Raw genomic sequence first — 19490 nt, forward strand, 5'->3', positions numbered from 1 at the left:
AGTGAGCGAAGATCGCGCCACTGCACTCCAGCCTGGGTGATAGAGCGAGACTCTGTCTCAAAAAAAAAAAAAAATTTAAAATCAATCTTCTGTGAAATGATTAGATTTGAAATTCACTGTAGGCTCTGAAGGTACTTCCTGTGACATGATACGGGCAAAGTAAATGTGTAAGTCTTCCAAAGCGATTACTTAGAATAACATACACACATACACAGAAAATAGTAATGAGAATAATAGAGGACAGGAGGAATCTTTTGGAGGTGGTGGATATGCTTATGGCATAGATTGTAGTGAGGGTTTCATGGGTGTATACTTACCTCCAAATTTACCAAGTTCTATACATTAAATATGTACAGCTTTTTTTTTTTTCGTCAGTCATACCCCAAGAGCATGTTTTTTCTTTTTTTTTTAAAAAAAAACAAAACACTTATTCTTGGCATTTTTTTCTCTATTCTTTAATGGCATAGTTCTAGGTTATTTCATACTTAAAATATGCCTTTTAGTTTCCGAAGAAACCTAGTTCAGATTGTATAGTGGACATTGATGTTTAAATGTCCTCTTATAGATATGGCATTAAACAGAAGCAGCAGCAGTCAGCATGGGATTTTCCTCTTAGAAGATGAGAAAAGATGCGACAGAAATGGTTGGGGACGATGGCCTGTTCCATCACTCCTCAGTAACAGCAGTGGTGCTTGTAGGATTGTGATAGTGCTAGAGATACAGAAAGTGGCAGTTATTTGGAGGGGGCGAGGGATGCCAAAGGGGTCCCAAGGCTTGACATAGGATGGGGTCCCAAACGTGACGAGGATGTTTAAGCAGTAGGGCTCTTTGATCAACTTTGTGTTACTGAATGATTCCTAGGTGTTCTCATTTACCTTGATCTACTCTAACAGAATTTATCCTTATGTTTTATTCAGTTTCTTAGCAAAAGTTAAGTACTTCTTGATTTTTTTCCCCTTACATTACTGTAAGAAATGTACTTGATATTTAAATATCAAGATAAAAGAAGGGAGTAGTAGTTATCATCTTGGAATTTGTAACCCAGGGAAATAAATATGTAAAACATGGAATCACCCTAAGTGTCCAAAGAGGTGGGATACACAACACATACACACACACACACATACACGTATACTATTCCACCATGAACAACAATAAAATCATATCATTTGCAGTAACATGAATGGAGCTGGAGGTCATTATCTTAAGTGAAATAAGCCAGGCACAGAAAGACAGATACCGCATGTTCTCATATGTGGGAGCTAGAAAATCTGATCACATGGACATAGAGCATGGAAAGAGAGATAGGAGAGATTGGGAAGGATGAGTGGAAGGGAGAGGGGAGGATGAAGAGAAGTAGGTTAAAGGTTACAAACATGCACAAATATAGAAGAAATAAATTCAGTGTTTGATAGCAGAGTAGGGTGACTGTACTTCACAAAAATGTACTGTACTCTGGTGATGGACACCCTAAGTACCCTGGGTTGATCACTACATGTTATATACATGTAACAAAATTTCTCATATACCCCATAAATTTGTACACATAAAAATAATTTTTAAAGAGATTAACTTTGTACACATGTAGTGGGCAATTTTTTCCTTCTAGCCATAGATTGAAGCCCAAACTTGATATTCTAAATAATATTAATATTAACTAGGCAATTTCTGCTGGTGCTAGTTCTTATAAAGATAACAAACTTTTACTCCTTAATGGGTAGTTCTATGTTTCGCCAGGTTGTAATAACATGTCCATTACCAGTAGAAGACATTTTCCCAGTACTCTGTAGTGGAGCTCAAATGGAGCGTAGTTTATATTCTGGCTTTGCCACTTACTAGGTATTTAAGCCTTAGCTTCCTCATCTGTGTAATGAAATAACAGTACCTACTTCAGGATGGTCATGAAGATTCAATAAGTAAGGCATGCAATGCATTTAGCATGATGTCTGGCATACTCAATGCCCCAGAAAGGTTTTTAAAAATTATTGTGTATTGGGTGTAAAACAGGTTCTCTGACTAATTCTAAGATTGGTGAGATGACAGACTTTTCCTTCTGTTGAATTTTAGATAGAACACAAAGTCGTGTGTGTGTGTATAGAGTACATCAATGAAGCAGTACATACTTAGTATAGTTCCTGACACAGAGTAAGTAATCCAGATAGATTAGAGAATAACAGCTATGAGTATTATTATTAATTCAGTTTTCAAACATTTACAAAATGTGTACTTTATTACTATGATTATGTGCAGACTTTGAGACAATTTTATATATGTATATATATTTAAAGAACACTAAGCTTGCTATATAACCAATGAAGATGTGCAGGGTGATACTAATATGATTAGAATACTTTGCCTTCAAGACAGGGTCTAATTTTTTTTTTTTTTTTTTTGAGAGATGGGGCTTACTCTGTCACCCAAGCTGGAGTGCAGTGTATGATCATAGCTCATTACACCTTCAAACTTCTGGGCTCAAGCAATTCTCACACCTCAGCCTCCTAGAGGCATGCACCACCACACCCAGCTAATTAAAAAAAATTTTTTTGTAGTGATGGTGTCTCTCTATGTTGTCCAGGCTGGTTTTGAACTCCTGACCTCAAGCTGTGCTCCGTCTTGGCCTTCCAAAGTGTTGGCGATTATAGGCATGAGCCTCTGGGCCTGGCCAAGACTGGGTCTTTGTGTGTTTTGTTTACTGCTGTCTTCTCAGGGACTAAAATGTGTGTGGTACATAATAAATGCTCAAAACACTGGAATGAAAGGATGGATGAATATGTACTAGACACATATCAATGTGTGTGCTTGCTTAGCCCCTTGCAGTTCTAACTAATCATGAATTTTTCCATGGCATAAAGGTTGACAGTATAACTTCTGTCACCAGACAGTTCAAATCTACTTACTGGCTATGGGTCTGGGGCAATTTACTTACCTCTCTAAGCCTTAGTTTCTTCATCTGCAAAATGGGGTAATAATTATTTCATTGATTTATTATGACTCTTAAATTAATGAATATTTGTAAATCACTGAGAAGAGTATCTGCTTTGCCTATACTATGCTCTATGTAATTGTTAATTAAATAAATAATAAGTCAATAAATGCTAATTGTGCCAGGAATGTGCACACAACCGAAAGACAACCATTCGTTTGCTGACATTGGCATGATTTTGGCTTAGGTCATAAAGAGCTAGGCCAAATTTCTCTTCTACGAAGTTATACCTGCAAAGTTGGAGATTAAGTCAGTTAGCTATGAGAAAGGATATTTATAGCCCAGGGAAGAGGGTGGTCATTAAAGGATGCAGGCAACAAAGATGCCTTGTTGGCCAGGGCATTGATGAGAGTGGAGCATGTTGTGCACAGAAGAAGGGAGAAAATGGGGAGGGAACGGAGGAAGGTAGGATGCTGGGGTATGGGGGTTAGGCCATGTCAGAGTGGTTGCCCCAAACCCATTCTTTTTGTTGGTTTGTCTTATAAATTGAGTGAAACTCTGTCCTTGTAAGACAAAGGACATGATGTGATTAGTCATTCCTAATAACTAGCTTGCCATATCTTAATTTATTCCTTTTTGGTGTATGGTTAATTGTTTAGGAAAAACCCACCTGTTGGTGTAGGATATGGCAGTAGAGGCAGTAGCAGCTACAAAGGAGGATAAGTTGACGTCTGGCCCGCCATACTCAGGCAGTGTTATGTTGCATACAGTATAATGAACAAAGAAATCTGTTACAAAGAAGTGTCTGCCTATTTAGTGGAAAGTCGAGTATCCTTGGATAATTCAATAGTGCTTGAGAACATTATATGTTAGGGGTTAAGTAGGTGACTAGATAGAAAAGATAAAATTGTGTTTACTGTGGCTTCATTTTTCAAGGTAGAGAAGGATGCAGTTCATTTTGAGAAGATTTCCTTTAACATCAGGTAAAGTTTAGCCAGATGAACTTTGGGCATTGTGTGAACCGGTATTCTTTTAGTTGAAAGTGATAAAAACCCTCCTCACAGTAGTCCAGGGGCAGAGGTTATGTGGAGTTTCTTAGGAGTCCATTGCTTTGGCTCCACGTTTACACGGTTAGGATTTTGGATAAAAAAAGAGAGACGGAAGTGTGGGTGGGGGGGGGTGTGGGGGAGGAGAGAGAGAGAGAGAAAGAGACAGACAGACACCCTCTTCCTCTCAACATCTAAACACAAAACTAAGTGAAAGGGCACAGGTCCTGCTTGGGTCACATTCCTACTTCTGGATGTACCACTGTATCCAGGGGGATGATGAGAGATTGGTCTAGTCCAATCAGTCAGAGTCATGTGTTTCCTCTGAGGCAAGGGGGCTGGGGTACCATGGGTGACAGCCCAGCCCAGGCCCTGCAGAGTGGAGGAGGGGAGGCTCTGCAGGGGAGGAGTGCTGGCAGGCAGAGACAACACTTCCACTCCAGGCAAATGAATGGCAGAGTGTTTGTTATTCAGGAAACCACTCCTCCAGAGCTCTGCTCTCTTGATGCCAGATAAATGAGGTTTCACACTATTTGGAATTACTTTCTTTGGGAACACGCAACATAAAACTTGTGACAAATTTTTAAAAATTGCATTATCATTTTTTAAATCATTTTTTTTGTACTTATACTGTCATACAAAGGGAACCTTTTTCACAAGCTTTTATACAAACGCAGTAGTAACAGTGCACTCCCATCTTTATCCTCCAAATCTTAAGATCTTGGGAAGTTGAAACCAATCTGGATGGGGAGTAGTGAGTTCAGAATTCTCTGTAGTTAGGATGCTCCGGATGTAGGCTTTTTGTTATCCTTTACTTACAGTCACAGTGGGAAAAATTACCTCGGTGTAAAGGTTCTCCAGTTTTGTTATGCCACATTAACCAAAATGTGTAAATGTCATAAGTGAACTATTGATATTGTTTAAGTGGTCCAGAGAGACTGTACCAGAGCTCAAGTCATCCCCAGGAGAGCTTAACCTACCTTCCTTCCATAAATAAAGCATCTCTGACATCACATAAATCAGCCCAACCTCTCTAGTCAGTACAGACTGCCTTTTTTCCCACCCTAAAAAACTTTGCTGCTTGAGATTGGAATGTAGAAAGAATATGCTGCTTTTGTGGTTCACAGGTTGATACAATGATAAAGACAGATCCCAGGATCAAAGCAAAATTCTCTGGTTACCCCTTCTAGTCTAATTAAAATTTTTGGAAAGTGTAGCTTTCTATTAGGTTTTTCATGCCAAACATGGAAGATCTATGTATCTTTCCTTGCGGTTACTATGTGCCTGGCCAGATTGTTTCATGCTGTTAGCATCCAGGTTGCTGGTACAGTGTATGAAATTTTCTTACATGGATTTTGCAATGGGCATACATCCTATTCAACTTTTAAAACAAGTGCAGCCAGTTTTAAAGCAAGTCCACAGACTTTTTTTTCTCCACCTTTTCTTTTATATTGGACTTATATAGGTAGTAACAAATACGTTCAATGTTCTAGAAATATTTGTATATGGGGTCTATTTGAAGACTGACTAGCTGTCGCTAGGTAGACATAACAGGAAAGGAATCAGTAGGAAATTTGCCACTTACAAACCTTATCTGTGCATGTCTGCTTTAAAGGCTAACTTAATTATTACAGTCCTGTGACTCACTTGAGTCGTTAAGTATTTCTGCCTCCCTGCAAATAGTAGTTAAATGTCTATACCAGAGAACAAGAGGTACAGGGCCACAATGGTGATCCTGATGGGGGACCTCGAGTCCTGCTTGCTAGAGCTCAGAGTCGATGTTAGTCTGTGAAAATATTTGCTCAGTCTTCATTCTCAGGAAAAAGTGATGAAATGTAAACTGATGAATGCAGTGATAGGATCTTTAATAGAGGCTATAGCCAAGTACAAGTAAGTCGTTTAGAAAGATAAGTGTATAGAAAGCTAAAGTTTGACAAATTAATTGTTGTTCCCTGCTGAAGGAACATTCTGTTTTCTTTCCTGCAGTGGCCACTGACCTCTGGCTGTGTCTATGGGGGTGCCTGCTTAAGGAGACAACCCAGGGCTATTCAGATTTCTGTGTAACCTCTGACTGCCATGTTCAGAGTCTTGCTGATTTACTGAATAGATTAAGATGCTTTCCAGAGATTGGGTCAGCTTGATAGGCTTTCTTTGTCTTAGTTGCTCCTCCCTCGGAGCTTGCCTGAAATCATCCTCTTCAGGGAAAATTTCCCCCAACAATCCCATGGATCCTGGCGTGGTCTGTACTGTCTTTGAATTCCTGTGGCATTCTAATACTGTTAAGAGCTAGATATCATACTGTTCTCTTATTTGGTTCTCTGGCATTGTGTGAGTGTACATTTGCCTTCCCAATTAAATTATCCCACCAATTCAATTTGCAGAGTGTTTTCAAAAGAAATATTTTATCATCTCATTTGATACTCACAAAAGTCCTCTGAGAGAGGTACAGCAGGAGCCTCTGTCTACAGATGAGCTGAGTCACAGAGTCAGATATACATGGAGCCTTTGCTTCGACTGCAGTGCATTGAGATGGACAGAGGGGAATACAGGTTGAGTAGTGTTTATCTGAAATGCTTGAGACCAGAAGCGTTTCGTATTTCAGATTTTTGTTTTGATTTTTAAATATTTGCATTATATTTACTGGTTGAGCATCCCAAATCTGTAAGCCTGAAATGCTCATTGGAGTGTCATGTTGGTGCCTGAAATGCTCATTGGAGTGTCATGTTGGTGCTCCTGAAATTTTGAATTTGAGAGCATTTTGGATTTCAGGTTTTGGGATTTGGGATGTTCAACCTGTAATAAGTATAATACACAATGCTTGTTGTAGAAGCTTACATCTTGGCTACAGAGGGAAGGTGTATACAGTTACCCCCAAATTGTGACTTTATTTAGTGGAGATGTGGGAAAACAGAATTGTTATTGGGATAGGGAAAGCGTCTGGGGTAGGAGGATCATATAAGTGCTAGATCCCAACAGATGGATAAGACTTGGACAGAATGTGACACATCCTTGTCAGGGAGACAACTGTTAGAGCAAAAGAAATATGGAAGTATGAACTGTGTTTTGACAGGAGGAAGTAGGGCTGTTTGTCTGTAGTTGAGGAGTGTGTTTAGAGAAGTAGGAAAAACAGGTCAGAAACTCAGGATGGAATCAAATAATGGAGGACTTATGCCAGACCAGGTTGGGCTATGAATGCGTTTAAGGATGGGAGTGATGGTGATAAAGGTGATGGACACGCACCAGTGAGCGATGAGGATGAGAAGGGTTGAGGGACTGCTGCAGAGGCTACCTGATAGGGGCCTGAACAGGGATGATTAGGGCGGGAGGAAGAAGAGATGCAGATGTGAGAAAGATTGTGAAAGGAAGAAAGGCAGCCCCAGTCAAATAATGGGATGGTGGTAGGGTTTTGTAGAGTGGTAGAGACTTGAAAAGATGCTAGAACATCATTTTGTGAGACGATAACATATTTCTAGAAGGGCATATTTGCAGTGGTATACTGATAGGGAGGATACTGAAGGCATTTGGTTACATTCACAAGTATACATTGTGACCGACTCTTTGGCTTCTGTTACATCCTTCATAGCAACCAACACAGGCCACTTGGTAAACACTGCTGGCTTCAGTAATGGGATTCTTTTAGTTGGCTTGTAATAACTTAGATGAAGCTAGGCTGAACCTTACCTGCCATGTAAACCTTAAACTGTGGTAATAGTAAAAGACAATGGGCAAGGAATATTTAAAATACTTATGGAAACAAATGGTTTTTAAGTACCGTCAGGAGCTAGAGAAACATCCATTTATAACCAAACAATTGAGAAGCTCATTAAAAATAGTTTTTAGCCATTTATTGCAAAGCTTCTCTAACTACTTTTATTGAAATACCCTTTGAAATTTGCTAAGTATATTAAAAGTGATCGTTTCTTTGAAATTTTCAGTATTTGACACTGATAACATTAGTAAAAGAGAGATTTCTTATATATGAATAAAGAGGATTTCACATTTTAACAGCATTGATTGCCCAAGTATTATTTTGAAAAGTAAATGCAATGCTATGTGTATATAACTGGTATCTTGAAGATTATTTTATGAACCTTATCAATTCTTGTATTTGATCAAAATTCATTGTGTTTAGAAATTCCAAGGACTATTTTAAGAAGCACAACAAAAAACAAACAAAGTTATAACTTTTCCACACAGATTCAGTGCTAGATTTACTGTTGTGTCTATATTCCTACTTCATTTGTTCAAAAAGTATTTATTGAAAATTTCATACTATGTACAAGCAATAGGTGCTAGGGATACAGAGATGAGTAAGACTGTGAGTAGTATCAAGTCCATATAGGTTTCTAGCTAGAAACCTGGGCATCACCCTAGTAAATGGTTCCTAAATGTATTATTCCCAAGACCAGAAGCATCAGCACAATCTGAGAACATGGAGGTGCGGCTCAGCAATCTGTTCTTACAAGTTCTCCTAAGTGATTCTGATACAAGTTTAAAGGTTGAAAGCCATGGAATTTTAACGTGGGCTTCCATGGAGATAACTGTATTTCAGTATTATTATAGTCAGTATTGTATTATATGCTGCATTTCAGTGTGTATGTGTGTGTATATATATAGTTTCTATATATTTTATGCATTTAAAAACATTTTGCGGAGAATGTATAGGCCTTACTAGACTCATCCCCTCCACTATAGCCAAAGAGACCGTCCTTATGTGCTAATCATTTAAATCCTTAAAATCATTGTCATTGGTCACACAGGTTCAAGTCCAAATCCTTTAAGATGGCTTGCAAGGTGTTTTCATGGCCTGGCCCTTGTCTGCTTTTCCAAGATCTCCTCCTATGCTTTTTAGCACATGCCCTGTGCTGTAGCCTTAGTGGAAGTCATGCCACACTTCCTTGATTATACCAGGACACCCAAATCTGTGCATGGACAGCTCTCTCCATCTGAAGTATCACTCTGTTTCTGCCTTTCCTGGTAAACTTCTGTTCGTGCTTCTGGTCTGTAACCAGATGCTCATCAGCATCCCAGGGCAGAGTTAGGGTGCTCTAATCCCTGAACTGTCAGAGTTTCCCTTACATTATCTCCAAATAATTATTATAAAAATTATTTGACCACAGATTTCCTATTTTAAAAATCTTTGATACTAAATGAAGATCTTGCAAATGGGTTACATAGGTATATAGTTGCTACAGAGTGGTGCTTTTTTTTTTTTTTTTAACCCTTAAGATGTTCATACCTCTGGAGAGGAAGCCAACAGCTGGCATAGAATCTGGCCAACAGTGTACCATGTCCAGGGCGGGAAGGGGAAAATGATGTCTCCCATGGCCGCTACAAGGTGGGTATTGGATAAGCACTCTGTAATTACTCTCATTGCTTGGTTGCCAGGCGGTTGGGGGCCAAAACACATTTGAGGTTTTGTGGTTTGAGCTGTTATCCTCCCACAATACTGTGAGCTGCTCTTAAATGACGGGAAAGAAAGATGACTAGGGCTCAACCACAGTGAATAACTTAAAAAGAATTTGAGCCTCACCTCCCAATATAAAAGTCATACATACTCATAGAAATCTAGGAAGATAGGAAAAAGTATGAAGGAGAAAAATTACATGTTTCCCTGTCTGCTAATGAAGATAACATTAAAAGAACTTTTTTTCATGTATGTTTTTAACTTTTAAAATCAAGCTATATGTAATTTTACAATCTGATTTCCTTTTTATACTATAAACTTGTCTCATAAATTCTCAATACATATTTTAGTAGCTACATGATATTTTATTGAATTAATTTGTCTTTGCTTATATATTCTAATATGAAAGGTTAAGGTGGTTGTCCATTTTCTTTCTTTGTAAATAAAACTACCTTGAATACATAGTGAATAATTTGTGTGTGTGTGGTTTTTTATTAGTCTTTTAGCCAAGTATATAATTAAGTATGTCAGTAATTTCTCCTGAACTTCATCTATTTAACATTAATCAAATATTTATTGAGCACTAGAATAATGCTGGGTAGCACATCCTTACAGAAGAATGTAGAGAGTCTCCAGATCTGCTATTTGTGAATACTACATCATAGAAAGTAGCATTTGAACAATTTTATGTGGCTTTTGTCTCCGTTACAGAATGTCATGCTTGGTAAGATAAGAAAAGAGCAGACTTTAGCTTTCTGGTTCACTAACCAAGTGTTTAAACATGAATACAGTTTATAATTCTTCAATTCCATACCATTTTTACCAAATTATAATATAACCCCACTGTGATATTTTTCTTTTCATTACTTCTAAGAAATGCAAACATTTTTATAGATTGTTCATGAAATTACATCTCATAATTGGCTGTTAAGTTTCACATATGTAATTCTTTTAGACTGAGAAGGATGAAGGAGGACTGAAGAGAGAACTAATTTTTACAGTGTCTGTGTGCTGGACACAGTGCAAGGCAGGCTACTCTGAGAGTTTGGTGTTGAGATTCCCGTTATAGAGATGAAGAAGCTGAGGCTCAGTAAAGTACAATTTCAAGGTTGAGTAGGTTGGGTAAGAGACTCTAGTGTGTCAGCCTCCAAAGCCCATGCTCTGTTACATCTAGGGGTCTCGAGGTCTGTGAGCCCTGTGAAAACAAACTGGGCTATGATTCCTGTGTGGAATGATGTCATAATTCTAGAATTTTGCTGTCCACATATGGCTCTTTATTTTTAAATTTAAACTAATTAAGTGTAAACAAAATTAAAAACTTATAGTTTCTCTACTGCACTATATACACTGTTCAGTGCTCGATTGTCACATGTAGCAAGTGGCTGTAGCAAGTGGCTGTCACATTGGATCGTGCAGATGTAGAGTATCTCCATTATCACAGAAAGTTCTTTTGGATGATGACAGGCTGCCTCTGGAAAAGTCCTTAAATACTACTCTACTTTACCTTCATTAGCAGAATCACTGACAAACTCAAATACTTCCCTGGGACTCTGACTCACATCTTTTGAACTCTGGGATCCACACGGTCCACAGTATGGGACTCCTGACTGAAGGAGGGGAGGAGAACTTGAATAACCCACTGGTTGGTGATTGCAGCAGAACCATATACTAGTTTATATGGAATATTACCCAAAAACATTTCTTTCAATATGACAGGCCTTGAGAAAAGTAGTGATTTCTGTTTCTTTACATGATGAATGCTATGAACTATGTATTTCTAGGTGCAAGTTACTTTTTTCACATATTCTTAATATTTACTCAACACCCATTTTTAATTCAGTTGTGGAAGGGTAAACCAAAATGGGGAGGAATTAGCGGGAATCAAAATTCAGGGTATACTCTGATGCATTTTGAACATATTAAACTAATCCTTAGTATTCTCCTCAGGAAATTTTAATGATACAGGGAATAGACTAAGGACTTCTTTTGGGGATACATAAAAGAGATTTTAACCTACTGTGTATATATTTGGTTATGGCTTTTAAAAGTAGTTGGGGAAAACAGGTCACTTTGATGGGTTAAACAGTGTCACATAAAAGAAAAAGCACTATGCTGCTGATCTCTAAAAAGCCATTTAACCTCTCTGAGCTTTATCAATTTTCTTGTCAGTTTCTTCATCAATAAATTAGAATAATAACATCTTCCTTGCTTGTCAAAGTCAATAGAGACTCAATGAAATCATGAATATGGAAGTGTTTGGGAAACTACCAATGAGCCGTGTGCTGTGCATATGTCAATGTGATGTTGTTTTGTTGATCCTCTCTTTTCTCTACCTGTTTTAAATCTGAAGAACAGCAAGGTATTGTGTCAGGCCAGAGCTCCTGAAGAATGCTCCCTGCTATTGCATGCCTATGGCCTGGCTGAAGTTGCAGTGCAGGATCTTGTTCTTTCTAGAGGGGCAGTAGTAATGAGATTGACATGATGAAAAATACCTTGAGTAGGGGAAGTTCTTGATGCCATGGGCTGCATGAACTGTCTTCCCTTTGTCAACCCCAAGCCAGCGTTCCTGGGAGATGAAAGAGTCTTTATCTCATGGAGGAAAACATATCAGTGTCTGTCTTGGTAGATCTGTAGCAGAGGACAGTTGTCTTGATATATTGTAGACTGTACTCTAGGTATCAGCTGCCATCCTGATTCAACAAGGGGGAAGGAAGTTGTCTAATACCTGTTAAGCATGGAAGGACATTGTGACAAATGTAAAACATCACTGTAGAACTTCACATTAATCTGTATTTCAGAAAGCAAGTGCAAAGAAAAAGGAGTCAAACAATGTCTAAGTAGCATGGAGTCGTGCTCTTAGTTGTGAAAGCAGCAGTCTCTTGTTCAGTGGTTATAATTCTCAGATCTATGCTTTCTTCAAGTATGTTGTTTAAAAGTTACTTATTCTTTTCACCTAAAAATGTATTTTTAAAAACCAACAGTACAGTAGCTTATGCCTGTAGTCCCAGTACTTTGAGAGGCCAAGATGGGAGGATTGCTTGAGCCCAGGAGTTAGAGACCAGCCTGGGCAACATAGGGAGACCTTGTCTCTACAAAAAATAAAAAAATGAGCTGGATATGGTGGCAAATGCTTGTGGTCCCAGCTACTCAGGAGACTGAAGTGGGAGGATCGCTTCAGCCTGGGAAGTCAAGGTTGCAGTGAGCCCACATCAAACCACTGTACTCTAGCCTGGGTAACAGAGTTATTCCCTGTCCAACAATAACAACAACAAATGTTGCTACATTATTGTTTCTACAAGAAGTTTGCCACTCTGTCGTAGTTGTCCATTTTTTATGAATGCTAGCTTTTAACTTAGAGACTGACGTTGCTACTTTCTATCCTCTGAAGTACCTGGTATGATGCCTTGCACACATTGCTTGCTTATTCAATAACTGGGCTTGGTAGAAATTGGAGGGTGATCCTTTTGTTTCACTAGGACAATGTGTCCTTCATACACATCCCACATTCTGTATTGGAATTGGCAATTAATTTTCAGTTGGAATAATGTTATAAATAATGGGTTGATTCCCAGAATGGTCCACCAAATTAACCCATAATATGGCTTAGCTCATGAAGAAATATACATGATGGAGAAACAAACAACTGACTTACAGCTAAATTTTACACAGCTAAAAACTTAAATTCATAAGCTGGGAACTACCTATCATTTTAAAAATATAATTTCAGATAATTATTATATTTGTCCAATTTTAAGTTATTTCTTACATTTCCAAGTATGAGCCTCCTCCCTTCATAGGAACATTAACCTTAAATCTAAAGTGTAGCAGCTGGTGGACGTGGAACTAAATTTAATTTTGTCTACTTATATGTCAAAGTTGTGCCGACTATTAAAAACACTGAGAGTTTAGTATTTTCCTTCCACTTAAATGTAGTTTTTAAATGGCTATTTAAAAATGTTCAATGTGCATTTTAAATGACCATTTACAATGGTGTTCTTTGATTCATTTACACTGGTTTTTCTTTGTCATAAAGAGAATTACTTAAAAACTCAGCAAGTCAGTATATCATGGTGGTAACAAAGGCATAAGTCTAAGAATTTATTGTGCTACATTCTGCAAAGGTAAATACAATTTATTGTAAAATAATATTGAGATATGAGACTATGATATAATATTACTCATTTGCCATTCCAAACTTTGTCGTCTGTAATTTACTTTTGAAAGTGACATTGGCATTCTGTGTGACCACTGATCCTATTTGTTACATGTATTTGAAATGGTTAAACACAAAAATATGTTTAAATTTTTATTACATGGTAGATTATACTTTTACTCTTACAGGCTCTTAGTTTGAAGAAATGTTCATTTTTTTTTCACATTTTACTACTTAAGATATGTTTGTTGGCTTAGTGTGTGGAAATTATAAATGTACTCTTAATAATCAAGACTTTAGACTGGATGCGATGGCTCAAGCCTGTAATCTCAGTGTTTTGGGAGGCTGAGGCAGGAGGATTACTTGAGACCAGGAGTTTGAGACCAGCGTCAGCAACTTAGAGAGACCCCCATCTCTACAAAAACAAACAAACAAACAAACAAAAAATATCAAGAAATCCAGACTTTAGTATGTTTTGAATGGTGGATGAATTTGTTTTTGGGATTTAAAATCTATGGCAGAGACATTTTACTGCATATACCCTTTTTGTTCATTTTCAGTTGAATCAAGGAAATAGAAACCTTCTCAGTGCTGCAAGCTAAGAATTGCTGTGCACATTGCCTGCCTGTTGGACTCTGTGACTTGTACCCCATCACACCACAGAGCTGTATCTTTAGGAGGCGTGCTGTGTGGCATGTGGGTCCAATTATCATCACCATGACTATTTCATTTGATGGGAAATCTGTAGTAAATCAAGAATATTAAGTCTGTTTGTTAATATTGAAGTCCTTAGCAGCCAGCTGTGCTGAAACTGTTTGTTGCTTATATTTATAGATGAGTTGAATGCTAATACTCTCTGTCATGGAATGGTCTTATTGTCCATTTTCTGAGCTCGTTACATAGTAAATGGAAGAATTATTTTTTCTTCAGCTTCTCTAAAATTAAAGTTGAGCATGTGCCTTTATATAAGTATTCTTTTATGAATAGAGCATTTGAGAAAACAGCATTCATTATTCATTTGTATGTCTTTTAATGAATTTTAGGTTTTTTTCTCTCTGTCTCAAATGCAACTAAGCATCAAGTTATTGCGTATTAGCTTCAGTGAGCTAGAATTAGTGTGTGTGTGTGTGTGTGTGTGTGTGTGTGTGTGTGTGTTTTAAATAGCAGTTTGGTGCTCTAGTTAAAGATACATGGTTCCACATTCTGCTTTTATGTGGCTGCTCTTCCTTTCCCTCATGCTGAATCTAAAGCCAGACACAAGTTTTTTGTTTTTTTGGTCATCGGATTTCTGTAGGTGGTTGGGTCATTATTAATCTTCACGTTAATGTGTGCCTTTTTTTTTTTCCACATCTCTACTTCTTGCTGAACTTTCCTCATTATTGAAAAGAGACATTCATTTAAGTAAAACAAAAACAACGGAGCTCTCTGAAAGAAAAGCATTCAGAGATCCACAATAGCAGAACTTCATGTTTGCTAGATTTAATCTCAGTATCAAAATGCAATGGGGGAAAGATGTACCACTACAGCATATGACTCAGAGATGCTTATGGGTGACAAGCTCTAGACCCAGTGGTATCCCTCTGAATTTCCACAGTGCCCACCTTCACAGCGAACTAAAAATTAACTGGACTTTTCCTTACCCTAGCTGTGTGACAACTGAAGTGCTGTGGGTATGCCCCTGAGTCACTCTCCTTTTTACTGCTACTACTATCTACCATATCTGGAGCATTCATTTTTTTAGTTAGGTGCTGTAGCGAGTACCTAACATTCATGATTTTACTGGCTTCCTACAGACCTATGAGGTAGATGTTACTGTTGCCATTCTATACATGAGGAAACTGAAGCCGCAAGAGGCTAATGTAGCTACTGAAGATGGGCCACCAATCCCGGTTGGATGCCAAAGCCCCAGGCGTTAACCACTAAATTGCCCCAGCTGTAGGTATAAATCCTCCCCCTTGTAAAACTGCTTCAGAGCTGTGTATTACATCATATCTCCTAGGAACTGGCTCCAGGGTGTGATAAAAGTATACAGAATTAAGTTACTTCTCCTATCATGGAAAGTCACTTGTTTTATGTGTGTTGTGCTGAGTGGAGATAAGGAAACGCTGCTCACCTTCCACTTAATAACCAGAAAACTCATCCTTAGGAGATGCTTGTGGCTTAAACAAACAAACCTGCGCAAGTCTTTTAGCATCCCCAGTCTGGTTGGGGCCAAGTAGTATCTTGTAATTAAGCTATGGGGCTTATGTTGCTCTTGCTGATGTTTCCAAGAACGTGGGTAGGAAATGGTGTCTGATGTATAGAAGTCCTGAGAAGGGACCATGGTCTCACACTGGGACTTTTTAAGTTTTGGGGAGGTTGAGGATGGTGTTTATTAAGTCACCTTGGCGCTTAGCTGTGAGGACTGCTGGAGTGGAGGGCTTGGAGCTGTAATAAAAACTGGAAGAAAAGGATGGCAATGGATGAGCTGAGCAGATGTTGAAGCCACCTCAGGGAAGATCTGTGAATGGGATTAGGATGCTGAACAGTCCAAACCTCAAGAGGTTTGCAAGGCAGAGCAGGATTGACTTGCTTTTGAATAGGTGGACTTTGTCTCAGTTGAAGGAAATAACTTGACACAGGACTACGTGTGAGGGTAAAGCAAGACAGGATGAGGTGATCTCCAAGTATGAGGGGCATAGACAGAATCGGCAGACTCAAAGAGCTTGGAGCGGGGTGTTGGCAGACAAGTGCTCATTCTTAACGGATGTTTCATTGATTAACTTGAGGCTGTACCTGTAAATTACCTAGTCATTGGCTAATTTGTACCTTGATATTTCTGCCAACCATAATAAGACAATATACATTTACCACTGCAGTTGCATTAGACATTTTGGGAGATTTTTGATTAGAAAGGTAGAGTTAGGGTCTTAGAAGGAGAAATTTCTCAGGCAGAAAAGCATTTCAAAGCATGAGCTTGGAGTCAGACCTAAGTTCAGATTATATCCTAGGCTCTTACTAGTCTTGTTATTTTAGGAACATTCCTTCTCTAAGCCTATATTTTCTTTTCTAAAATGGTGGACAATAATAAGACTTTCCACAAAGTGCTTTTGGAAGGATTCAGTGAGACAATGTGTTGGAAGCAGCTGGTACCTTGCCTGGCCCACAGTAAATGTTCAGTAAATGTCAGCAGCTGTTGCCTTTCCCACATCCTCCCCATCCTTTAAGCATGTGGCAACTGAACCTGGCCCATAACCCTTTTCTAGAGGCTGCCTTTGGGGCCTATTTCAGAGCATGAGGGCTTCTTCAGAAGCCTGTTGATAGGACAAGCATATCAGGTGTTTTGGCCTGGAAGCTCATTCCTGCTTCCTCTGCCAATATTTTTCATCCATTTTCCAGATGTACTGAATTCAGAAAAGAGACACTAGAAATAATATCTCCTGGTGACAGATAAATTTTCTTTTATTATTCCTTTTATAGCTTATGTGAACTTGCATTCTCTTGTCCATGATAGGATGGTTGACCTTCTCTTCTTTGATAGTCTTCTTTTATTTTCCATAAAATAAGGATATGTTGTATGTTTTTTATAATGTTGTCTGCTCCTCCTTTTTTTAAACCTCTTTATAAGTAATTTCTTTCTTTTCTGCAGAGATTTTATGAAGACCTTGTATTCTCATACACAGAGGGGTTATCAGACCCATGTTGGCGTGGTAACAGCAAAGTTATCACGTGTGCCCAGAATCTTACTCTGAAAGGCCCAGTTGCTGAAAACGTGATTGTCCTGCATTTTTTTCTTCCCTAGAGCTGGCTTATATCAGCCTATGGGCTGTTTGCTTGAGCATAGAAATGGTGGTATATTCAAGTGGGAAGCTGAGAAACCATAATGACGAAGGGATGGCAGCGCCATCCTCTTGCACAGCCTGGGAATGACCGCGCAGCTGCACCATCTTTTACGCCATAGGCGTTAATGAATCATAAGTCCCTCTTGAAAAATTTCCATGGAGAGTTTCTATGATGTATGTGCCAAAAAGAAATGTGTTAACAAAGCACTTCTTAAAATGGTATTTTTTAAAAGTTCAAATACTAGGAACAGAGCAAGATGAAGCAGTAGAGCTTGCAGGAGGGAGCAGCATGCTCAGTGGCTGGAGACTTCACCTGAATTCCAGAAAATCAGATGTCAGGGCTATCGGAGAATTATCATATCCACAAAACATTGGAGTTCACGTTACCTTTTTTGTCCAGTGGTTTGTGTGTTCCCTTCTCACTGAATTGGATTTGACATTCAATTTAAATTGACAGTGAACTTCGGGGTAATTCTTTTCAGAAACCTGAATCATTTTAGGATCTGGGAAGCATAACTCTGGCAGGGACTCTTAACCAAAAAGCCCGTGGATAGAATTCTAGGGTCTCTGAATTTGGATGGGGAGAAAAACCCCTTTATTTTCACTTTTCCCTAACTGAAATTTAGCATTTCCTTCAGTTATGAATATAGACAGCAAATAATGGTTGTATTTGAAATGTGAAATCATGCTTGTGAGACATGCTACTGGCCCCTAGATTTTATGCTAGTAGTCCTGTTATTCAGTGTTATTAATGGAGAAGCACAAAATAACTCTATCAGAACTTTGTTTTCTAAGGGTTAGATAACTGTATTTCATTTTAATTATTTTTCATTGTAATTACATGATTTTTATGCCTTTAAAAACATTATTCTGACCAGGAGTCCATAAGCTTCACCAACTTTCCAAAGGGGGTTGGTTCTATGTTAGTCCTGGCTCTTCACCATTCTTCTGACATCTCCCCCTCTGGAGACCCGAGATGTGGCTTTGAAAGGCCCAGCATCAATCACTGGAATCCCTATTATAATCTTGACTCCAGCAATGAAGATTCTGTGGCCATGTGTGTCTATGCTTTACATGTCTTAAAGGAGGAGGCTTTCTTTAGCTTTCTGTCTTTCCAGGACAATGCTGTCTATACAGACTCCCAGTGGAAGATGTTGATTCAGTGACAATTTACTAGAAAGCTGGGTGCTGTGAAAGCAAGACACAGAAGGCAGATAACATCAAGCCGTGGGAGTGTGGAGGAGAGGGAGAGAGTGTGTGTGCTTGAGCAGGGGGGTGATAGGAGGCCTGAGGGGAGAGCTGTTGGAGGCTGTGAAATGAGATGGGGAAGTAGAGAGTTGGGTGAAATAATGAGGAGATGGAGAAGTAATTAAATTGAGGCTTTCAAACCTCCTCCTGGTGGAGGCTTCTCTTTATCAAAAAAAGAAATCTACGTTCACTCCTGGGAATTGTTCCTGTGTAGTTAAGGATGGATTCTTCACTCGTGTCTTCAATTACTTGAATTCAGTATGGAGGTTTTGTGACTCAGAGCTTACCTCTCAGATAACCACCTTATTTTTGTGATGGTTGTGGCCAGGTCTTCTGATGCAGTATTTCTAGATTTTATACTGAACACAGGAAAGTGGGCAAACTTTTCGATGATAGGAAATACCTTTGAGGGTATTTTGAGGTATTGAGCAAAGGGTGAAAACAATTTCACAATAAAATATTTTTAGGCAAAATATCTGATAACTGTAAGAATGTTGACTCTGTTAGGCCCAAAGGGAAATGTTACAGGTCAGGTGGATCCAGCATAGAGCTTAAGGTGGCAGACATGCACTAATATAAATGTCTGTGCTTAAAATGTAATTCTAAGAGACTAAAAAATTGTCTATTCTGGTACTGGTAGAACCTAGATTTGGATCTCCTTGAAAACCCCCAAAACATATCTTACTTGCCATTTAGAAAAGATAGTTTTAATGACTAATTAGACTTATGTGGGTTGTAGTCTCTAAAAGCCCAATAATTTACTGTTTACCTGTGTATATTTCTAAGGACAACACTGAATTCAGACTGAAGATAATCTAAATTAGGTACCAGACAATATCTATAAACATTATTATATAAGAACTCTGTTACCTTCAAATAATTTTAATATCTG

The 19490-nt window shown here is 38.5% G+C and overlaps 1 protein-coding gene across 6 annotated transcripts in view; it reads left to right on the top strand.

The window, feature by feature from the left end:
- Nucleotides 1-19490, top strand: part of DOCK4 (dedicator of cytokinesis 4) — a 475353-nt gene that overhangs the window by 40137 nt on the left and 415726 nt on the right. The window contains exon 1 of one of the 6 annotated variants that reach the window (XM_050782629.1): nt 6673-9307. The exons of the other annotated variants lie outside the window; for them this stretch is intronic. The gene's annotated coding sequence lies outside the window, so the exon portion shown is untranslated. Of the gene's footprint in view, nt 1-6672; nt 9308-19490 lie in introns of those variants that run through there. 6 annotated transcript variants of the gene reach the window in all.

The sequence above is a fragment of the Macaca thibetana genome, chromosome 3 (genome assembly GCF_024542745.1).
Source record: "Macaca thibetana thibetana isolate TM-01 chromosome 3, ASM2454274v1, whole genome shotgun sequence".
Classification (NCBI taxonomy): domain Eukaryota; kingdom Metazoa; phylum Chordata; class Mammalia; order Primates; family Cercopithecidae; genus Macaca; species Macaca thibetana.